A 25,078-nucleotide genomic window follows, 5' to 3' on the forward strand; every position below is an offset into this window, starting at 1 on the left:
TCTTATCCAGAATTGTTGCCTTATTTCTTGGTTCCTTTCTTATAAATGAGAGGTGGCAATGATAACCCACCTTCCAGGGTTGTTGAAATGGTCAGTAATAAAGTCAGCTTCCCAATATTTGGGATCTTTTTATAGGCTACTTTCAGCCTCTCCTATGCTGTTTGCAAAAGTGGAACATGCAGCCACATGTCATACTTGGAGAATGTGTTACTCTCGTATAGTTTCTTTAGAAAGTGGCAACTAATATTTGTAATATACTTGATACTTTACAGTGTTATTATTTGGCGTCGTGATGTAGGTTAATGTTGCTTTTATGCTTCCTAGTTCCATAGACAAGGAAATAAAACAGAGTTCTGTCACTTAATAACCAACACTGTAGAGCAAAGCCATAACTAAGGTAGGGCAAATAGAACATTGTTACAGGGCATTCAACTATTATGTGATGTGTTTCTTCCCCTGGCTGTGCTCCTGTACCTTGTTGTCCTTCACTGGTGCCCTGTTCCCCCCGAGCATGAATGAACACCTCTTCTTTGCAGTCCTCTTTCCCCAATACACCTCCCAATCCCCTTATTTTCAGCAGTTTTACCTCAACCTCTTAAAACTTCTCTTTTGTTTTTCCTGATTGTACAATTTCACCTTATAGTGTGATGAAAGCTTGATGAGAAGTCTCTGTGGCATCAGGAGGTATCCCTGTCAAGGGTGGGTTAAGGACTTGCCTCTGTATCCCAGGGGTTCTTGGATACTGCCATATCTGCTTTGGCTGGGGCTTTAACACACTTTTCATAAGGTGTATGGATAAATCTAATATTTTGGGTATAGTAAGAAAGCTTACTATCCATCAGAATCCAATTTTGACTATTTCTGTGAAGCAAACAAAAGAAAAAATCTTTTACTTATCTTTTATATTTGTAACCTCTCGGGTTTTAAATAAAGTAGGCATCCAGTAAATGCTTCTTGGTTGATTTTGTATGTGTGTGTGTAAGTCTGAATACAAATAACAAATGGAACTACTTAGAACTCATAAGAAATTAAATTAAAGCTAGGTATTTATATGAAAGTACATGAATGATTGAATCTAGTTTAGAAATGACCTGGGTGCAGCTAGGTGATGAAGTGGATAAAGCACTGGCCCTGGATTCAGGAGGACCTGAGTTCAAATCTGGACTCAGACACTTGATACTTAATAGCTTTATGATCCTGGGCAAGTCACTTGATCCTCATTGCCCTGCAAAATAAAATAAATTAATTAAAAAAAAAAAAGAAATGACTTATATACAGTTGGATTCAGAGCTTTATCATATTCTTACTACCCAAATCATGTTGGAATCCTACAGAGTATAGTTTATGGGAAACGAAGAACAGGAAACTTGCAGTAACATACTTAATGTCTCTGGCAGGTTCTGTGTAACCATTGTATTTGCATATTGGTAATCCATTCATTTCAGAGGCTGGTCCACAGACTCAGTCTTATGGTCTCTACATATAGCCTTTAGTCATCTTATTAAATTGTCCTTGACTTTTCTGTGGCTTTTGTTTTTTGTTGGGGGAAAAATATAATTGTGGTGACTGTTAGTAATTCCAAAAGCTGAGACTATTTTTTTGGTATTATGAGGGCATGAATAAAGGGCTACTTGGTTTGAATGATGTTCTGGTAAAGGTAGTTTTCACTTCTGCCCTAAAGGACTTTACTTTCCTCATCTGCAAATGAACAGATCAGCTGAAATGCAAGTAAAAAGTGGAGCTCTCAATGAAGCTCTGGTATTGTCATCTTAGGTCGAACTTTCTGTTTCTTATTTCTAGCTCTCACTTTTTCTGTCCATGAAATCTGGGGTTAAAATGAGTATCAAGAGCAGACTTGAAAGGGAGAACAAGTTATAAATATATGAGGTTGGCTAGAGAAGTTCTGTAAGGTTGAAGGAAAAACTGTTTTCTTGGTCATAGGAATTCTGTCGTTGATTTTTTTTATACATGTATGTCTTAGATCTCCCTTTTAGTACTTCCTTTCTTTTCAAATACTTCAGGGTCTGGGGTAGTGGTTCTATGATAGAACACAGAGACCATCTGAATCCACCTTTATGAGATGACTGCTGTTCACTAGTGTGGGTAAAAAGTGTGGGTAAAAAGTGAGGGTTAAGTGACTTGCCCAGGGTCACACAGCTAAGAAGTGTCAAGTGTTTGAGGCTGGATTTGAACTCGGGTCCTCCTGAATCCAGGGTTGTTGCTTTATCCACTGCACCACCTAGCTGCCCCGGGTCCCTTCCTTTCCATTTTTCCTGGAACCTCCACCAACCATGTTCATTCCTTCTGCTCCTGACTCTACAGACCCCTTCCCTCACCATTCCCTTGGGAGGGGACCTTCTTCCCTTCCCCTACTTTCTACTTCCTTTTGTATGTTGACTTTCCTTATTAGAATGTAAACTTTTTGAGGTTAGGGACTGTCTTTCTTTTTGTTTCTCTTTGTATTACTTGCACTTAGCATAGTGCCTGGTGTTTGGTAAGCATTTAACAGATTCTAGTTTACTTCTTATTTATCCTGTATTTATTCCCTTTATAAGTAAACATTTATTAACCAGCTGTTATATGCCAGGCACTGTGCTAAGTAGAGAGAGTATCCAGGAGGAGCGGGTGAAGTCAACAGTGCCAAATGGCCCGAGAAAAGTCAAGTGTGATGAGGACTAAGAAAAGACACTTAGATTTAGTATCATTGATTACAAGAGATTATCGGTAACTGGAAAGAGTAGCTTGAGTTGAATAATGAGATCAGAAGCCAGATTGTAAAGAGTTGAAGCAAAGAATTTAGACAGCTTTTTTTCAAGGGGTTTAACTAAGAGCAGGAGAAATATAGGATGATAATTTGAAGGGATAGCAGGGTCTAGTGAAGTGTGGGTTTTTTTGTGTTTTGTGGGGTTTTTTTTTTGGCATGGGCGTGTTTTACATGTTAAAAGCATTTGAGGGAGCAGCTAGGTGGCACAGTAGATAAAGCACCAACCCTGGATTCAGAAGGACCTGAGTTCAAATGTGGCCTCAGACACTTGACACTTACTAGCTGTGTGACCCTGGGCCAGTCACTTAACACTCATTCCCCCCCCCCCCCAAAAAAAAAAAGCATTTGGGTAGGAACTAGTTGCTAGGGAAAGACAAGAGCTTGGTGTGTGTGGAGGAAGAGATGGGTTGGGATCATAGGCCTATGGAAGGGAGTCAGCTTTGGTAAGAAGACAGTGGAAGATGATATTAAAGGGGTTTGAGATGAACAGAAGGGAAAAAGAGGGAGCTCCAAGGGAAGGGCCTTGATTTTCTCACTAAAGAGCCAAGGAGTTTTTAGCTGAGAGAGGAGGGGGAGGTATGGGAACTTTGAGGAGAGAAGAGGTTTGGGAGAGCAAAATCATTTATTAGGGATAATAAAAAGGTGGCCTAGACATAGAGAATCTTGTTGAAGCTGGATAATGTGAATGTAAGTAGTGTGCCCAGTCAACTAAGCTCGGTGATTTCCTCTAGCTCTCTTCAACAGCTTGTGAATAGGAGCAGAATAAGGTAAGAACAGACTGCAGATAGAATGGATTATGAATGCAAGGTGACTAAATAATTTTTCTTTTTTTTCCCTCTTTCTTTTTTTGGTGAGGCAATTGGGGTTAAGTTACTTGTTTGTTTGTTTTTTGGTGGGGCAATGGGGCTTAAGTGACTTGCCCAGGGTCACACAGCTAGTAAGTGTCAAGTGTCTGAGGTCGGATTTGAACTCAGGTCCTCCGGAATCCAGGGCCAGTGCTTTATCCAGTGTGCCACCTACCTGCCTGACTAAATAATTTATTACAAGAAAACTAGTTGTACTAGATGGATCCATTTACTTTGGATATGTAAAGTAGATATCATTCAAAACCTAAATAAATTTTTTTAAAGCTTCTTACAAGTCTATTTTTTTTCTTTTCACTTTGCAATTGTTAGACAGTCACTATGGTTATGAAAATGATTCCTTTAAAGGTTCTCAGTTAATTTGCATTGGGTTGAAAATGGTACAATTACTCTTGTAAGAGGAGGTGGTATAGGCTCTGCCCTTCCTACTTGCAGTTTACATTCTTTTTTTTTTAATTTTCACTATTTAAAAATAATTCTAAAGTTAAGAAATAAAACAAGCATTTCCATAACAAAGCAGAATTGAAAAAAAGAGGATTGCATATGAAACTGCAATCCTATTATGTGCAATTTGCTTTTCCTTTTCAATACATAATAGTTACACAACTTTCTTTTTCCCCCCTTGCCCCAAGATGGCTACCATTAAACAAATGTGTGTGTGTGTGTGTGTGTGTGTGTTCCTAGTATACATACTTGAGTTTATCATTTCTTTCTCTGGATGCAGATAGCATCATTCTTAAGTCCTTTGTAGGTAACTTGGGTATTTATAATAGTGAAAATGACTTATTTGCTCAAAGTTGTTGTTAAAACAGTATTGCTATTATAATACAACGTTCTCTTGGTTCTGCTCATTTATAATTTTATGCAAAACATGGAAACCATGTTTTTCTAAAATCATTGAGCTTGTAATTTCTTATAGCACAGTAGTATTCCATCATTATCATATACCAGAACTTGTTTAGCCATTCCCCAATTGACGGGAATCCCCTCAATTTCCAGTTCTTGGCCACCACAAAAAGAGCTGCTATAAATATTTTAGGATTTATAGGTTCTTTTCCTTTTCCCCTAATCATCTTTTTTTTTGGGGGGGGGTGAGGCAGTTGAGGTTAAGTGACTTAAAGTAGCCCAGGGTCACACAGCTAGTAAGTGTGAAATGTCTGAGGCCGGATTTGAACTCAGGTCCTCCTGAATCCAGGGCTGGTGCTCTATCAATTCTGCCACCTAGCTGTCCCTTCCCCTAATCATCTTGGGAAACAGACCTAATAATGGTATTGCTGGGTCAGAGAGTATAGGCAGTTTTATAACTCTTTGGGTATATTTCCAAATTGCTTTCCAAAATGGTTGGACCAGGGGCAGCTAGGTGGTGCAGTGGATAAAGCACTGGCCCTGGATTCAGGAGTACCTGAGTTCAAATCCAGCCTCAGACACTTGACACTTAGTAGCTGTGTGACCCTGGGCAAGTCACATAACTCCCATTGCCCCGAAAAAAGAAAAAAAAACCCAAAAAACAATGGTTGGACCAGTTCAACACTGAATTAGGGTCTCATTTTTTCCACATCCCCTCCAACATTTATTGCTTTTCCTGTCTATTGTTTTAATTTGCATTTCTCTAATATGATTTAGAGCATTTTTTCATATGACTAATTTCTTTATCAGAAAACTGTTCAAATACTTTTGTTGTTGTTGTTTTGTTTTTACTTTTTGCAGGGCAATGAGGGTTAAGTGACATGCCCAGCGTCACACAGCTAGTAAGTGGGTCAAGTGTCTGAGGCTGGATTTGAACTCAGGTCCTTCTGAATCCAAGGCTGGTGCTTTATCCACTGCAGCACCTAGCTGTCCCTGTTCATATACTTTGAACATTTATCAATGGGGGAATACCTTGCATTATAAATTCAACCAAGTTCTATATGTTTATTTGAGATATGAGACCTCTTTCCAAGAAGTTATCTATAATTTTTTTTCTCCAATTTTCTGTCTCATCTTGGCTATGTTGGTTTTATATGTACAAAACCTTTTTAATTTAATATAATTGAAACTATTCATTTTAACTCCATATTGCTCTTTATCTCTTGTTTATTCATAAGTTGTTCATTTATAAGTCTGATAAGTAATATGTTCTATGTTCTTCAAATTTTATAATATTTATTTCTGGGTCATGTATATATTTTGGTCTTGGTAAATGGTGTAAGATACTGGCCTATGCCCAATTTCTGCCACACTGCTTTCCAGCTTTCCCAACAATTTTTATCAAATAATGAATTCTTATCCCCAAAACTTATCTTTATATTTGTCAAACACAAGGTTATTATAGTCATTTACTGCTGTAGATTGCATCTGCTTTGTTCCACTGATCCACCTTTCATTTACTTAGCCAGTACCAGATAGTTTTGATAATTACTCTTATAATACAGTTTAAGATTTGGTACTGCAGTTTTCGTTTTTTAACATTATGGAAGTTGGAACTTTACTTTTTTTTAATTAGTTTTATTTTGGAATGGTGACAGTTCTAATTTTTATTCTCCTCTCTCGTAGAACAGATTACAATTTCTTTGATTTTTCTGATGGATTTCAGGGTGGGAGATTGCAGGGTCTCCTCCAGCAAATTAAAAAGTTTGGAAACTTAAAGAGTTCTATGAACAGTGAGGGAGAACAGATTATTAGGGGAACACTGCTCAAAAACTACCTTCAGGTAGATTGTGGAACAGGATTACTGATAAAATGAATTGCAAAAAGTAATTTAAGTCATTTAAGACCCATAAAAGAGCAATAGTCATGTACAGTATCTCATTTACATAAACCTTAGAAGTTAAGGATTAAAGATGTTTGAGGGTATAATCTAGTTCTGCTAATTCTACAAGGGATTGGTCTTTACAGTGTCTTGACAGAACCTCCAAGGCATCATCAGCTACAATGTGAGGGCCTTGAAAGCAGACTCACCTTTCTATTTGTATCTCCAGTTCCTGTCCTATCACAGTGCCCAGCACATAGGAGGGGCTTAATAAACAGAGGTTTGTTACTTAATCAGTTTTTATTCACCTGACTTGATATTGATGATCAACTTTTCATTTTAGATATTCCCTTTTCTCTTGAGTTGGTTCCATGACATTATACTACCCTTGTTGTTTTGTTTTTTTTTTTTTTTAGTGAGGCAATTGGGGTTAAGTGACTTGCCCAGGGTCACACAGCTAGTAAGTGTTAAGTGTCTGAGGCTGGATTTGAACTCAGGTACTCCTGATTCCAGGGCCGGTGCTCTATCCACTGCGCCACCTAGCTGCTCCTACCCTTGTCTTTTTGCCTTTCTGACTTTTCATTCTCTCTCTGTCTTCTGCTCGCACTGACTCATTCTCCCTTCCAAATGGTCTCTCTTTTGCCTTTCATCTCTCCCCTTTTTACACTTTTTTCTTTGGCAGTCTCATCCATTTTCATTGCTTCAGTTATAATCTCTTAATTAAAGAGGCTTGCTTCTCTAAAAGGTGTTTAAAATCCTAGATCACTTCTTGTGAGGTTGGAAACTAGGGCTGTAGGCAAAGGTACAAAAGGCAGTTGAAGATTTAGTCTGTGTCTATAAAGTATTGAATGATTTCATCACCCAGTGAGGCCTAAATCTAGCATCGCCAAATATTGTTGTTTGATTTGGACTGTGGTATAGGTTTGGTAATGTTAAGGGCTAAAATTCTAGCTAGTCTGTCTAAAATATCTAATGAGCGGTCGCCAATAAATGATAAGCTTTAGCAAGAGTTAGACTTTTAAGCATTTATTAAGGAGAATAAGAATTTGGTAAAGAGAGAGAAAGGCCTAGATTCCTATCTATTAAAGGGATAGCACATTTCTAGCTCTGCTCTCTACCAGAGTCCAAAGGAAGGAGAGTGAGACCGAGCACCAGTTTCTTCCTTCCTCCTCCCACTAGCCCGTGTCACTTCCTGACGCCAAAGAAAAGACTCCTGGTCTTGCCCTCAAAGACCTTCGCTTCATGGGCGGAACTCTTCTACAGTAAGTCTCCAGCAGGTGGCGTCATTCCAATCATTACATTTAAGTAATAAGTAATATATCTTAAGTTACATTGTTATGCTAATCAAAGCACAAGTGATGACTTTTGCCTTAATTTCTGAAAGAATTTAGAATTCGGAAGGGATCTTAGAGATCCTCTGGTCCCAGCCTCCCATTCAATGTACAATCTTCCACTTCTGGTCAGAAAATGTTTATCTGATCCTTCCTGTTAATGTCTTCTGTGCCAGAGAATTTGTTTCCTCCTGTTGGTCAGTTCTCTTCTAGAATAGCTAGCTGTTGGTGAATGCAAATTTTCTAAGCTTTAGACTAGATTCTGCTCACTGATAGATGAGAACTGTGAGGCCCAACTTACACCTGCTTCTTCAGGCATATTGGTAGATACTTTGTTTTGGGGATGGTTCAGGGAGTAATGGCCATGTTAGGCATATTGGTCTTAGGAAAAGCATATTTTCCAGGCCTCCCATTCTCAGCTCTTGATCCCATTGGAAAGAGGAAACACTGCTTTGTGTTCCACCTTTTTTTTTCTGGAAGGGAAGCTTGAATGGATGAATACATAGATAGAGAACTGAGTCTGTCTGTGTACTTAGTATAATGATAAGGTATGGCCTGGAGTGGAAAAGCATTTTTTAGGTGTTTACTATGATATGAACCAAATTTAATTCAATTTGGAGACATTAAATGTTTTCTCTGTATAGAGCAGAACAGGTAGATGGTGTAGTGGATAGAGCGCTAGGCCTGGAGTCAAGAAGAACTGAGTTTAAATGCGGTCTCACACAGTTATTACCTCTTTAGTATCTTTGCCAAGAAAACCCCAAATGGGGTCATGAAGATTTGGACATGACTGAAAAATGTTGGAACAACAACTGTATAGAGCACTGCTGGATGAGGTAGAGTTTAGTTAGAACATTTTTTCTTCTCTCTGGAGTTTACAATCCAGATAGTAATATTTTCCCTTGTAAACCTAGCAATTTTGACAGTTTTTACTGGTGCAAGGATGGAATATGACTTTAATTTGAAGGCATTGCAATCTGGAGGTCATGGGTGTGTTTCCTGGTTGCAAAAGCTAGAAGAAATCAAAACTTGGAAGCAGGTAGAGAGAGGCTGGCACTTTGTGGGGTTTTGTGTTTGTTTTTTGTTTTGTTTTGTTTTTTGAGGCTATCGCTTTGAGTGTTCTTAGTAGGATTCTGTTGAAATGATGCATAAGACTTTGGAGTTCCCCCTCTAAATCTTTAGAGGAAGAGCTGGGAAATACTTTGCATTTATCAGGCTTTATTAGATCACTCAGCCCAGTTTATATTGCAGCATTTTAGAAGGGGCTGGTGAAATTGGGAGATTAGCCAAAGAAAAGCAACAGAAATGATGAAAAGGTTGGAAATGGGAGGTACTGGCTAGTGAAGGAAGTACCGAATAGTTTGGAGACCCAGCTTCTAGTTGGTTCATTGATATGACTTGTACAGCCTTGAAGCAATTCACTTAGGCCGTATTTTTCCCATTTGTATCATTAAGTTGGTTTTGATAGAATTTAGACCACTAAGATTTTATCACTATAGAATGTATAAAGCTATAACTAATTAAAGAGAAGGAAAAGATAATCTAGTTAGAGCCTTCTAAAGTATGATAGATTATTATGTAACTAGTGGGTAGCTGTTTTCCATATTCAAAGAACATAAAATTCATGGAATTAGCTGGGTTTGAATTATAGCATATGAAGTAATAAATGTTCCTGATTCCTAATAAGTTGGTATTGCTAAAGGAGGTTCTTGACAAAAATGGACCACAGTTGTGGTCTGCCCAACATGCTCATGAAGCCCAGGCTAAATGGAACAACCCAGATTTAGCCATTTAAAAAATTATATTATTGGGGCAGCTAGGTGGCGCAGTGGATAAAGCACCAGCCCTGGATTCAGGACTCCCTGAGTTCAAATCTGGCCTCAGACACTTGACACTTAACTAGCTGTGTGACCCTGGGCAAGTCACTTAACCCTCATTGCCCTGCAAAAAAAAAAAATAATAAATTATATCATTTATGTTCTTCTTAGCCATTTAATATGTATAAAACTGTGTTAACATTTTTTGCATTTATTTTATTTATTTACTTTCCATAAAAGTATTTTATTATTTTCTAGTTACATGTAGAGATAGCTTTCAACATTTGTTTTTTTCTTTTTGTTTTGTTTTGAGGGGCAATGGGGGTTAAGTGACTTGCCCAGGGTCACACAGCTAGCAAGTGTCAGGTGTCTGAGGCCGGACCTGAACTCAGGTACTCCCGAATCCAGGGCCGGTGATCTATCCACTGCGCCACCTAGCTGCCCCATAACATTTGTTTTTATAAGATTTCTAGTTTCAAATTTTTCTTCCTCCCTCTTCTTCCTCCCCCCTCCCCAAGACAGCAAGTAATCTGATATAAGTTATATATGTACCCTCACATTAAACATATTTCTGCATTAGTCATGCTGTGAAAGAAGAATCAGAGCAAAAAGGAAATACCTCAAAAAAGAAAAACGTTAACATTTTTAATAGGTTCCTGTCTGTTGTTTTTTTTAAAGCGTCTACCATAAGTTCTGTGATATTTATTGCATGATTTTGCTGTAGAGCTTTTTATCTTTTAGCATTATTTTTCTCCCTAACAATGCCCCCTTCCCCCATCTCTATTACTGTTTAGGGTAACACCATCCTCCCAGTCTCCCAAGTGCAACCTAGGTGTCATCCATGACTCCTCATTCTCTCTGACAGCCCATATTCAGTCTTTTGCCAGAAGCCTATTGATTTAACCGTTGCAACATCTCTTGAATGTACCACCTTCTCTCCTCTGATAGTGCCATCATCCTGATAGGCCCTCATTAACTCAGGCTTGGATTATTTCAGTAGCCTGCTGGCGTGTCAGCCTGCCTCAGGCCTCTTCCCATTCCAACCCATCTTCTATTCAGCTGCCGGATTGATTTTCCTGAAACAGGTTGGCCTGTGTGTTCTTCTCCCTTCTCCCCAAGAACGGCAGTGGCTGTCTAGGACAAATATAGTGCTCTGTTTGTCATTAAAAGTGCTTCATCCATGGATAAACAAAAGTTGAGAACTATCTTTACATGTAACGGAAAAAATAAAATACCTTATACATAAAAAAATAAATAATTTATCAGAGCGAAAAAAAAAAGTGCTTCATCACCTCCCCTCTTCTTATACCTTATTCCCTGCCATGTTCTCTTTGCCATCTACTTTTTTTGGGGAGGGGGCAGGGCAATGAGGGTTAAGTGACTTGCCCAAGGTCACACAACTAGTAAGAGTCAAGTGTCTGAGGCTGAATTTGAACTCAGGTCCTCCTGAATCCAAGGCCAATGCTTTATCCACTGTGCCACCTAGCTGCCCCCTTCATATTTTAAAAAGCTATTTCTGATGATTCAATGAATCTGAGGTGATAACTCAGAGCTGTTTTAATTTTTATTTCTTTTATTAGTGATTCATAACATTTTTACATTGGTTTGCATTTCTTTTTTTAAAAAAACCTGATTATGTAGTCTTTGCTTATCTATTGGGAAAAGGTTCTTAGCTCATATATTGTGTTAATTCCCTATGACTTTTTGGATGTTATGTATTAGATATTTGATACAAAGATTTTTCTTCATTCCTATATTTTCTTATAGCAGATAAATTTTATATAACAGAAATGGTCTATTTTATCTTTTGTAATATACCATCTCTTTTTCGGTTGTGAATTCTTCCCAATTAAAAGTCACACCATTAAAAAAAATGAGAACAAAACATTTCACAGCTTTCGTTGGTACTTAAAGGAAGTCTGGGAGGTCAGTAGTCTGAAGGGAGATGGGAGAGCATTGCAGTCATGTGATAGAGATTTCCAGGGATAGCCTGGAGCTGAGAGATGGAGTGTTTGTGGTTATATCTTGGAGTTGCTGTTCTAAACCAGTTACTTCACACCAAATTGCTTTCCTAGAAATTCTTGTTGAATCTTTTTCTTTCTTCTTGGATTTGCCAAATATAGGCTTACTTTTGGGTTCTGTTTTCTTTTTTTTTTGTGGGGTAATAAGGGTTAAGTTACTTGCCCAGGGTCACACAGCTAGTAAAGGTCAAATGTCTGAAGCTGGATTTGAACTCAGGTCTTCCTGAATCCAGGGCTGGTACTGCACTACCTAGCTATTCCTCTGTTTTCTAATCTAGTCATTTTTGGTGCTCTCATCTGTTTTATGGTTGAGTTTTGTCCATTTTTATTCAGTGATTATTATTGTTTTTTCCCTCCATCAAATGTTTACTTTCCCCCCCTTTTTAAAGACATTACTAGGTGCTTGTGGTTTGTTTTACTTAAACCAATCTGATCCTAGCATCCTTTCATCTCCTTTTGCTTAGCCTAAGTATAGATTCTCTGAATCTAATTTTGCTCCCTTTAGATTTTATTATCATATTTTTTATCTCTCATTTTTGTGTCTAGATCTTTAGATTTTTTCAGTTTGCTCACTGTTTCCAAGAGATTAACCATCATTAATTCTAAATTATCTTGTCTCCTGATTACATTTAAAAATTGTTCTTTGAGAATACTCTTAAATTTCTGTACTGATTTTCGTCCTTGTTTCCTCCTTGAGTTGTCTTTTTTCCTCTTCTAAGACTCTTTAGGAGGTGCTTATGGATCCATTATAATTTGGAGGGGGGGAGGGAGGTTGTGTTCATTGTTATTTCAGTATTTGTCCTGACTTCTGGTAGTTTTTGCTTTGCTTTATTTTACTCTCTGAACTTTGGTTTTGCATTCTGATTTTTCACTAATTGAATTTTTAATTTCCCCTTGGATTTATAAATTATGTTAAGTGTGGCTTGAAGGCAGCCAGTTGTAGAGTAGACTAGACTAGACTTAGGGTTAGGAAGACCTGGGTTCAAATTTGGCCTCAGACTCTTACTGGGCTAACCTCTTTCTGCCTCAGTTTCCTCATCTGTAAAATGAGGATAATAATAGCACCTATTCTTCATAGTTGTTGTGAGGATCAAATGAGAGTATTTGTAAAAAGTGCTTAGCACATCTCTTGGCACATAGTAGGCATTATATAAATATTTTTTCCCCTCCCTCTCTCTATTTGAGGTTATATTCAGTTGATGGAATATATAAGACTAGGAATGAGGATGCTCAGTCTGTTTAATTAATAGCACAAGATTAATTGCTTGATAACCTTTCTCTGGTTGTTTCTCTTTGTCATTAGGCTATGTGTTTTTTGTGTATCTAAAGTATCTTGTTATTTTTATTGTGTTTTTAAAATATATATATTTATATGACTCTTAAAAGCAGTGATTTTAGGTCAGGAAATTAAATCACTGGGCTCATGACCTTAGTAGCATTCCAGTGGTTTGCTTACTTTTTGGGCTGTGTCCTGATGCAATTTGGTGTGTCAGCATACATAATAGCAATAATATGAGAATTCTGAGTCTTAAGATTATGTGGGATACTAGTAGTTAAAAGTTATCAGTAGAAAGTCTAAGATGGTAGGAATATTGTGCATCAGTTTCCTTCAAACAACTTGTTTAAGGTCTCTGGTTGCAATCTTGCCAACGTTGATGGATTGTCATAGCAAATTTTCTTAAAGATAACAACATTCACACTATTGGTGGAACTATGAAATAATCCAAACATTCTAGAAAACAGTTTAGAATTGTTCAAGAAGAGTCATCCAGAGTCATACCTTTTGACCCAGAAATACCAACAAAGAGCCTGTATTAAGCCATATGTCTAAATATGCCTATGTGTATACATACCTACATACAATTTACACAGTATTCCAAAGGAGTCAAAGACAAAGAAATGGCCGATATGTACTAAAATATTCATATTATTCCTTGTGGTAGCTACAAAGTAGTTGCTTTTCAGTTGGAGAATAGCAGAATAAATTGTGGTATATAAACATAATGGAATTTGTCATAAAGAACAATTAATGTGAGAAATTCAGAGAACCATGGGAAGGTTAATATGAACTGATATAATTTAAACAGAACTTGGAAAACAGTATAAACAGTGACCACGATAGTGAAAGCTAAAAGACCACTCAAATGAAACCAAATAGTGTGTGGTTGTCATGTACCGCTTTGCTTCTGTTGGAGCTGCTGATAGATGGGTACCTTCAGAGGTAAATATATTATCTGATACAGTCATTTTGCTGAACTATTTTTCTTTGTATTAAGAAATGACTGATGGGGCAGCTAGGTGGTACAGTGGGTAAAAAGCACCAGCCCTGGATTCAGGAGGACCTGAGTTCAAATCCGGCCTCAGACACTTGACACTTAGTAGCTGTGTGACCCTGGGCAAGTCAGTTAACCCTCATTGCCTAGCAAAAGAAAAAAAGAAAGAAATGACTGATGCAAAAACAAAAGGCTTCGATAAAATGTGTCCCCTCCCCAAATAAAAGTACTCAAATGATTTCTCCTCTCTTACAGATAAGAAGTCTGCTGAGAAATAAAAGGACATTAAAGAAGAATATCTACTTATCAGGTATCATCTATTATTGTTACTAGTTAGGAAAAATATCAGTGAAACTTAGTTTCCCTCTGACTGTGGAATTCATTGACATTGTGGGTAGACAGTTCAATAGGAAAGATATCTGACAGATGGCCCATTTGTTGGGGGAGCAAGGCAGGAAGGGGAGAATCTGTGGTGTTGTCTAACCATGTGGTAACCTGGGCCCACACATCCTTTGGCTGCTGGAGCGCTGCCTCCAGTGTTTAGCAGGTAGTGTCTAAAAGTCGAAAAGCTGTGTTACCTACCCTAAGACTGCCAGAGAAGAGGGGATGGCCAGTGGTGGCCCTCACTAAGCTAGGACTTTCCCACAAATGACAGTTGACTAGCACACTTCCGTATGTGAAACTCAGTGGATTTGGTGTTTGAAAAGCTACGATCGAATAAGATTCGGACATTCTTATGTCTAGACTTGGAAGAAAAGGTAACCTTGGAGAGAAGGCACCAAGGTCCAGGACCAAAATGACACTGTATTTTCATCCTCAAGGAAAAATCATTTAGTATGAAAACATTAAGAAATAGAATTTTACCCTGTTTCTTTTGTCTTCAGTTTATGTTTCTTCATCCTTTCTCTCACTTGTATCCCAACAGAGAAATAAGCACATTAAGTTAAGTGTTTCCTTTTTTGCTATTGTTGTTGTTGTTGTTGGTTTTTTGGGGGGGGGGTTTGTGGGGCCATGGGGGTTTAAGTGACTTGCCCAGGGTCACACAGCTAGTAAGTGTAAAGTGTCCGAGGCCAGATTTGAACTCAGGTACTCCTGAATCCAGGGCTGGTGCTTTATCCACTGTGAACCTAGCTGCCCCCGAGTGTTTCTTTTTTAGTGTATTATAGTGTCATTTATTATAAGCCCATTACTTTTTGGAACTAAGAGGAAAAATAATTTCACATTGATTTTTCTCATGTTTTTGTTTCATTTTAGTCTTGTTTGACTCTTCATGACCCCATTTGGGGTTTTTTGGCAAAGATACTGGAGTGGTTTGCCATTTCTTTCTTGAGTTCATTTTACAGATGAGGAAACTGAGGTCAACAGGGTTAAGTGACTTGCCCAAGGTCACATAGCTAGTGTCTGAGACCAGATTTGAACTCATAAAGATGAGTCCTCCTGATTCCAAGCCCAGTGCTCTATCCATTTGTCCACCCAAATGCTCAGTTTTATTTATCTATTGCTTAAAAGTTACTTAGTACTTTGTATTTGATCCTTACAGTAACCACCTTGGGAGATGGGTACAAATACTATACCTAAGAAAATTCTTTGTTTCTCATTACCTAAATTTAATTTTTTGGTTTGGACTTGTGATTTCATTGGTGTGGGGAGCTCCCGGTATGGAAACTCCCTCTACCACTACAAATTGGCAACTCAACTTTAGCTTATATTCTTAGACACACTGACAGGTTGTGACTTGCCTTTGATCGTAAACTAGTATATATCAGAAGTAAGAGTTGAATCAGGTCTTCCAGATTCCAAGAATAGCACACTACTGTCTCCTGCAACTGTGATGCCTCTCCTAAGTGTTCACATTTATACACACGTATACATGTCCACATGCACACACAATGCACACAAGTACACAGGATGCCTCTGTGTATATGTGGTATATATGTGCACACACATGTAACCCATCCATGTGAAATAATAGAATATGCTAGTAGATTGTACATAGTGAGAGAAGTCTTTTTAATGTGCACACACATGTAACCCATGCATGTGAAATAATAGAATATGCTAGTAGATTGTACATAGTGAGAGAAGTCTTTTTAACCATCTTCTTCTTATAGGAGTATTTGAATCATTTTATAAAGTGAATAAAGAGTGTGGCCCCAGAGCAAGGAGCAACTGTATTCAAGTCCTATCTCTAACAAAGGTTTTGTGACCCTGGTCAAGTCACTTAGACTCTCAGTGATCTAAGCAAGTCTCTAATACTGAGCTATAGAGAAAATACTGACTGACCTGCATTAATAGATGGAGTTTCTTTCTCAGGGAGTTTATATCAATAAAATCATAGCTGTAGTTCTTACACTGTCCTAGTAACATATCAAAAAAAATATTCATACACTAGAAGAATTTGGGTCTGTTTTTTAACTGGGGGTTTAAAATAGGAAAGGAGAAGAAAAGAAATCACTAAAATTTCCATGGCAAGAGGTTTGGGATGTGATATTCATCTCTGGTTATCATCTAAGATACAAATAAAATGTTTATTCCTGGACCTTCTCCACTCCCCCCTCTCCCCAGTTTTGAACAACTTACATCTGCAGAAAGGTGAAGAGACTGCTACTGTATTGACCCAAATCCAACTAGTTCACATTTGGCAGTGGTTTCTTTACCCCACAAGGCATAGACTGTTGACTCACATGGCATATAGCCAAAGTGCACAAGGAAGCCCATATTAGGAAGTTTTCATTTTGAAAAAGGCAAGGGGGAAAAATTGAAAACTTAGAAGTGGTGGTTAATATGCTAGGTCCCATATAGACTATATGAGCCTCGAATCCTGCCTTCCTAAGCCTACAGAATTCTGTGTTGTATTTACTTAATTATGGGGTGGTAAGACAGTAGATATTGGGTCTGTTTTTAACAATAATAAATAATGGCTTTGTTTCTACATAATCTTTATTTTAAAATATATTCCTTGGAACCCTCCTCTTCCCCTTACACCTCATATAATATATATATATATATATATTTTTTTTTTTTTTTTTTGCTGAGCAGTGAGGATTTAGTGACTTGACCAGGGTCACACAGCTAGTAAGTGTCAAGTGTCTGAGGCTGGATTTGAACTCATGTCCTCCTGAGTCCAGGGTCGGTGCCTTATCCACTGAGCCACCTAGCTGCACCCCCATAATAATTTTTATAAGATTTTTGAGTTCCAGATTTTTCTTCCTTCCTCCCTTCCCCCTCCCAGAGACAGCAGGCAGTCTCATATAGGTTATACATTACAATCATGTTAAACATATTTCTACATTAGTCATGTTGTGAGAGAAGAATCAGAACAAAAGGAGAAAACCATAAGAAAGAAGAAACAAACAAAAACCAACAAAAGTGAAAATAGTGTGCTTCAATTAGCGTTTAGACACTATAGTTCTTTTTCTGGATGTGGAGAGCATTTTCCATCATGCGTCTTTTGGCTCATCTTGGATCATTGTATTGCTGAGAAGAGCTACGTCTATCAGAGTTGATCATCGCACAATGTTGTTACTATGTACAATGTTCTCTTGGTTCTGCTCATTTCACTCAGCATCAATTCATATAAGTCTTTCCAGGTTTTTCTGAAATCTGTCTGCTCATCCTTTCTTATAATACAGTAGTATCGGGGTAGCTAGGTGGCGCAGTGGATAGAGCCCCAGCCCTGGATCAGGCCTCAAACACAACACTCATTAGCTGTGTGACCCTGGGCAAGTCACTTCACCCCAATTGCCTCACTTAAAAAAAAATACAATAGTATCCCATTACATTCATATACCACAATTTGTTTAGTCATTCCCCAATTGATGAGCATCATGTCAATTTCCAATTCTTTGCCACTATGAAAAGAGCAGCTATAGATATTTTTGTACATGTCGATCCTTTTCCCTTTTTTATGATTTCTTTGAGATACAGTTTTATAGCCTTTTGGGCATGGATACAAATTGCTCTCTAGAATGGTTGGATTAGTTTACACCTCCACCAACAATGTATTAGTGTTCCAGTTTTCCCACATCTTCTCCAGTATTTATTATTTTCCTTTTTTTGTCATATTAGCCAATGGGATACATATGAGGTTGTACCTGAGAGTAGGTGTAATTTGCATTTCTTTAATCAGTAGTGATTGAGAATATTTTTTTCTGTCAGTAACTTTAATTTCTTCATCTGAAAACTTCCTTTTCATATCCTTTGACTAATTTGCAGTTGGGAGATGACTTGTAGACTTATAAATTTGATTCAGTTCTCTCTGTGTTTTAGAAATGAAGCCTTTATCAGAAACATTGGCTCTAAAGTTTGCTTCCCAGCTTTCTGCTTTTCTTCTAATCTTGGTTGCATTGTTTTTGTTTGTGCAAAAACTTTTTAAGGTGGGATTACATTTTAACAGGGCCAAATATGAATCCTTATTAATTGATGGCCAAAAAAGGGGACATTCCTCATCCTTTTTCAAGTTCAAAACCAAAGGATTTTTGTGATGTCAGAAGAGAACACCATAATTCTATTTTGGAATCCCTTTGGCGTTACACACTGTAAATTTGGCTATTAATGTGTAAACAGTATGATCTCTGATTTAGACCTTGGATTGTTTGAAACTAGCATCTCAGAAGAAATTAGAAACAGTACATACTTTTATTTTACTATTTTTTTTACACTGTGTCTTTTTTCATCTTTAGAATAAAATGTTTCTGAAGAGTAGCCTCAGTCTACTGGATTGAACAGTCAGAAAGAGATTGTAATCAGAGATGATTACATCTCCCTTAAAGAGCCAGCATTGAACCTCAATGTCGTTGTTGTTGTTGTTGTTGAGTCATTTCAGTCATGTCCAATTCTTTGTGACTGGCTCCATTTAGGAATTTCTTTTTTTTTTGGTGAGGCAATTGGGGTTAAGTGACTTGCCTAGGGTCACACAGCTAGTAAGTGTTAAGTGTCTGAGGTCGCATTTGAACTCAGGTCCTCTTCAATCCAGGGCCAGTGCTCTATCCACTGCACCACCTAGCTGCCCCTAGGATTTTCTTGACAAAGATAATGTAGTGGTTTTCTATTTCCTTCTCCAGTTTATTTTTACAGATGGGGAAACTGAGGCAGACAGGATTAAGTGACTTGCCCAGGGCCACACAGCTAATAAGTGTCTGAGGTCAGATTTGAACTTGGGTCTTCTTGATTCTAGGCCCACCTCTCTATCGACTGAGACACCTAGCTGCCCCTGAACCTCTATAATTTCCCGTATAAAATTAGTATCAGAAAAATATTTTTTACAGGTTGTCAGATTTCCCATCTTTTTCCTGTGGTCAGTATGTGAAGAAGCTTGCCTCATTTATCTTAAGCTGGTATTGTTGGAATTTTGGAAAATGATCATTTCTTTTCATTTGATTCTGCTTTGTGATTTTTTCCTTACTTTAAATTCTCCATTTTTCCAGTTCCACTTCACTTGCTGTGTCATCTATATTACTTTGTGACAATTTCTGGTTTTGTTTTGTGGGCACAGTGTTGTTTTCATAGACCCTCCATTCTGTCCCCTCTGGGTGCATGCTTAAGGAAATACGAAGGATGAGCTTAGTGACTAGAATTCAAGCTGCCTGGTTGTGTAACTTATATTTATTAGAAGGCTAGTAAATTCATTCTTTTTCCTTCCTATCATAGTCAAGTGGTTTTTAAAAGCAGATTTGAAATTTTTGTTGGTCTCAACCAGTGACTTCTCCACTACCCTGGTGTCTTTGGTTGGGTTATATTAACTATGTAGCTAAAATGAATTTTTTATCCCCTAAGGGTTGAAATTTAAGACATCCTTCAGTAGAGAACTTCTCTTAATCACATAGCAATTCCTTTTCTTAGTTTAGGAATTATTTTAAGCCTGTCATAAATTCTACTTTAATACTAATCACAGTATTTTAAATAATAGCCAGTTTATTCCTTTGGAAGCTTGGGAGTTTTTGTTTTTGTTTTTGTTTTTTTTTTATGGGGCAATGGGGTTAAGTGACTTGCCCAGGGTCACACAGCCAGTAAGTGTCAAGTGTCTGAGGCCGGATTTGAGCTCAGGAACTCCTGAATCCAGGGCTGGTGCTTTATCCACTGCGATACCTAGCCGCCCCAGCTTGGGAGTTTTAAAAGTGTGTTGTCTTTGACCTTGACTTGAATTCATCCAAGAATGGGAATGAATAGGGAACAGTTTGGACTTATTTGGGTTTGATGGCTTCATTTGTTTTGGAGTTCTGTGTTCTCTTGGGGGAGAAAAGAGTTGCATGATCCTTGTTAATTTGTTGACTGAGTTTTCCCTTAACCTTGGGAATTTATAACAATAGTGAGAATTGACTGGAGTAAATGAAATAAAGAAAGAAAATATTTGAGTCTTAAAGAAATAATTAAAAAGTAACATTAAACACTATTTAAAGCAATTATACTTTTTATTTACTATTTACATCCATTCACAAAGTATAACATCTTTCAAGTTCCTTCTTCATAGTTCCCATCAGGATCCCTTGTTTATATATTCATTAACTTTTTTAAAAAATCACAGGTATGATCATATCATAGCTATTTTCATAGTTAGACTGTATTCTGATCCTTTTGATTCTCCCCTTTTTCTCATAATTGTCCATTTGTTTATAAATATAAATCAATGAACATATATAAATTAATAAATACAAATACATATGAATTATATTACTGTTTTGCACTCCCTTATTATTGTACATTTAGGTTATTTATATAGTTTTAATGTTGCTCTGAAGGTCTTTGACCAGATAGCAATTCAGTTGATTCTAAAAGGTAGAGTTAAGCCAAAGAAACTCTTAGCATGACCCGATAGAACTTTAGTATTATATAGAAACAGATTTATATAGTCAGGTTTTTCAGCCACAAATTGTTTACAGAGATGATATTGACCATAACATCTGTGAGTGAGGAGTGTTTGAGTTACTGCCCCAGGACTTTGTTCATAGATAACGTTTTAGTGAGAGCTTTTCCATAAGCTGTAAAACAGTGATGGCTTGGCCAAAGGGGTAACTTCCATGAAGGGAAGGGCTGTGTGTAGAGCATTTACTTTATACTTCATTGGAACATCAACTGCTATTCTTGTAGTTTTCCCTGTACAGAATGGTCATTATGTTCCTTTAGTACTATGTGTCTTAGTCATAGTTCCAATTAAAATGATTTGTTGTTTAGAGAACGGATATGTAAATACAATGACTATACTGGCCCACTGTGGCCACTCCCTTCCTCCCTTCTGTACTTCCTGCTTGTATTTATGAAGGTGAGACTTGGGACTCAGTTCTTAATTAATTGGAGAAGGAAAAGAGAAGGTAGAAAATGCAAAAAAACCTGATTGAGTTCTTGCTATGCGTGAGGTATTATTCAGGCCATCAGAAGAGCACACCAATTCCTCTTTGTTAAAAGGATTTTTTAAAAAATAGGCTTTTCTTGAAGGAAAGTTAAACCTGAAGTGTCTTTAGTGATTTTCTTCACAGAGAATATGGATTGGTTTCTCATTCAAATCTGTATCTCAAGGCCAAATCATGAATTTTTCTGGAACTGAAAAGATTATGTACTAAGATCACAAATGACTTGAACTTGGGGGCAGCCAGGTGGCGAAGTGGATAGAGCACCGGCCCTGGATTCAGGAGGACCTGAGTTCAAATCCAACCTCAGACACTTGACACTTACTAGCTGTGTGACCCTGGGCAAGTCACTTAACCCCCATAGCCCTGCAAAAAAAACAAAAACAAAAACAAACCCAAATGACTTGAAGTTGACTCTGATAATGTGATTGAGGAATGAAGTTCCTTGAGGTCAGGACCTGTTTTGACTTGCTTTGTACATGGAGCACAGCACAGCACCTGGGTGGGGCACAGCCTTGTCTCCATTTCTTACCGGGCTGTACTCTGGACTTCTCTACCATGTTCTAACTCTGCCTTCTTTCCTCCTCTCCCACTTTCACACCCCTCCCCCCCTTTTTTCAGCTTCCTTTTCAGTTATTTAGTTCCCATTAGAATAGAAACTCTTTGAGAGCAGGGACTGTATTTCTCATCCAAGTGCTTAGCACAGTGCCTGGCATATAGTAAATGTCGATCGAATCCTTGCTGTCTGAACCCATCAAGGGATAATCTTCCAAATTTTTTTTTTTCTTTTGACCATAGCAGTGCATGATGACCATTTCCTGTGGTACACAGTATACCATAGTCCAGTGTTGTCAAAGTTCAATAGAAATGGGGGCCACTAAGCTTGTTATAAATATCCTTGTAGGACCAATATATATTCACTTAAACATCTATTTGTGTTGTCTATGCTCTATTTTTATTTATTTTGTTAAGTATTTTCCAGTTTTTTTTTGTCTGGTGTGGGCGCCTCCCTGGGGTGTATCGATTCCAATACGCCAGTTACATTTGTGTCATCCATGTGTAGCCGCACCTGTCTCCGGTTCAGTAACATTAGTCATTTTCTTGGTGAGCTCCTAGGCCCTTCCTAATCGGTCACAAGCCTCTCTTTTCAGAGTGATTTCGCACTGTTATCCTCAATGGCCTCTTCTGATTAGACAGGCCCATTTGCTTTTCCTTGTACATGACATTACATTTCTAGCCTCCCTTCTCACCTCTATCTCTTAGAATTTCCTGGCTTCTGGCAAGATTGAGCTCAAATGTCAAGCCTTTCATAGGGACTTTTCTAATTCTTCTTTCATTTATTGCTGCTCCCTTCCCTAAAAGTTACTTTGCATTTATTTTGTATGTGTTTCATATTGATTTCTCTGCGCACACAAGGTCTTTCCCGTAGTCAAATATAAACTCACCGAGGGCAAAGACTATTTTGTTTTTTATGTTTTTATCTTGGGCACTTGAATATAGTAGGTAGTTAATGAATGCTTATTGAGGGGGCAGCTAGGTGGCGCAGTGGATAAAGCACCAGCCCTGGATTCAGGAGGACCTAAATTCAAATCCAGCCTCAGACACTTGACACTTACTAGTTGTGTGACCCTGGGTAAGTCACGTAACCCTCATTGCCCCACCCCAACCCCCCCAATGCTTATTGAATAACTGGTTGAGTACTATTTATTCTTCAAAGTAGCTAAATATACTGCTAGTCACTGACCATCACAGTGAGAATCTCTTTGTTTGGTTTGTCATTAGTTGAAAGCATACCACTATCTACTAATAAAGTCCTACTTATCTCTGTTTTGAGGCTGTAATGAAGACTCAGAACTTGCCACTGACTTTCTAGGGAAGAATTCCATTGGGCCAGTTTTTAAAGCACAATTATTCTGTTAAACCAATTTATTATCATTTTTAAAAATTATTATTATTATTATTATTATTATTATTATTATTATTATTATTATTATTGTTTGCTTTGAAGGGCAGTGAGGGTTACCACACAGCTAATAAGTATCAAGTATCTGAGGCTGGATTTGAACTCGGGTCCTCCTGAATTCAGGGCCAGTGCTTTATCTACTATGACACCTAGCTGCCAGTTATATCCAATTTTTCTTGTTTTTCATGCTTTCTTTGTTGTTGTTTGTTTGTTTTTTGGTGAGGCAGTTGGGGTTAAGTGACTTACCTGGGGTCATACAGCTATTAAGTGTCAAGTGTCTGAGGTCGGATTTGAACTAGGGTCCTCCTGATTCCAGGGCTGGTGTGCTCTATCCACTGCACCCCTTAGCTGCCCCCAAAGGAATGGAGTAGTTTTTTTTGTTGTTGTTGTTTTGCACAGGATAATGAGGGTTAAGTGACTTGCCCAGGGTCACACAGCTAGTAAATGTCAAGTGTCTGAGGGCAGATTTGAATTCAGGTCCTCCTGAATCCAGGGCCGGTGCTTTATCCTCTGCACCACCTAGCTTTCCCCAGGTTCTTCAGGGTTTGTGACAGTTCTTTCTTCTGCCATGCAATTTTTCTGTACTTGTAGCTTTATGTCAAAAAAAATTTTTTTTTTATTAGGAAGCCAGGTTAAAAATTTTTTTTTCTAAAGACCCAGACCACTTCCAAAATTGTTTGTTCTCTGTTCTGGAAGAGGACAATGACATTGGGGAAGTGATGTCATGGATTGCTGTGAATTGGATATAAGTGAGTCAGGGCTGTGCAGAGTCACCAGCATTATTCTCTCCTCCAGAGCCATCTGGGTCCAGTGGCAAGCTAGATATCAGGACTACTGGAGATGACCCCATACAGTGGGAGACCTTGGCCTTTTAAGCTAAGGCCTTTCACACAAGTCACAGTTTGCCTGGGGCAATGCCCACTCAGAGGCTAGATAAGAAATGAAACAAAGAAAGGCCTCTTTTACCTGGTGGGGAAATGAAAATAGATAAATAAATAATGGGGGGGGACTCAGGATTTTTGGACATAATAGAAACAATTGCTATTTAGGCCCACTCTGAGCCATTAAGAGGCAAACAAATGGGGCAGCTAGGTGGTGCAGTGGATAAAGCACTGGCCCTGCATTCAGGAGTACCTGAGTTCAAATCCAGCCTCAGACACTTGATGCTTACCAGCTGTGTGACCCCTGGGCAAGTCACTTAACCCCCACTGTCCCTCAAAAAAACCAAAAAACAAAAAAGAGGCAAACAAATGCCAAATGAGACCTAGGCTGGGGCCTTTTTTTTGTGTGTGTGTGTGTGAGGGGATTTTATTTTTCACTCTAATGAACATTTTTTTTTTTAATTTTTTCTTTTTGGGGGGTGAGGCAATTGGGGTTAAGTGACTTGCCCAGGGTCACACAGCTAGTAAGTGTTAAGTGTCTGAGGCCGCATTTGAACTCAGGTCCTCCTGACTCCAAGGCCGGTGCTCTATCCACTGTGCCACCTAGCTGCCCCAGAACATTTTTTTTTTTTTATAGTTTTGGGTTCCAATTTTTATTCCTATTTCTCTCCCTCCCCTCCCTCCTCCCTTAGAACAATCAGATAGGGACCTATTGTAAAAAGTCAGAGTTATTTGGGTCTAAGGAGTGGTCCTTAGAATTCAGGGCTGTGCAGTCACCAACCTCACTTTCCTCCAGAGCCATCTGGGTACAGTGGCAAGATATTCAACAAGCTACAGAAGCATGGAGAGATTTACATGAACTGATACAAAGTGAAGTAAGCAGAACCAGGAAGACAATATTCACCACTATAACAGTGTAACAGAATGAACAGCCACAAAAACAACTGAACCTGAATGTTATGAAATTATAAAGAACAAACTTGGCTTCAAAGAGATATTAGTTACACATATCTCACTCCTTTGAAGAACTGAGGGGTCTCAGTGGGTATGAAAAATTGCATGTGATAGCATATTTTTTTCATGATTTGGTTGGT

The 25,078-nt window shown here is 38.2% G+C and overlaps 1 protein-coding gene across 1 annotated transcript in view; it reads left to right on the forward strand.

Moving 5' to 3' along the window:
* Positions 1–25,078, forward strand: part of MAP4 (microtubule associated protein 4) — a 238,191-nt gene that overhangs the window by 50,659 nt on the left and 162,454 nt on the right. The window contains 1 exon segment of the mRNA XM_043983254.1: positions 14,053–14,107. The gene's annotated coding sequence lies outside the window, so the exon portion shown is untranslated.

Source organism: Dromiciops gliroides, chromosome 1, assembly GCF_019393635.1.
Source record: "Dromiciops gliroides isolate mDroGli1 chromosome 1, mDroGli1.pri, whole genome shotgun sequence".
Taxonomy (NCBI): domain Eukaryota; kingdom Metazoa; phylum Chordata; class Mammalia; order Microbiotheria; family Microbiotheriidae; genus Dromiciops; species Dromiciops gliroides.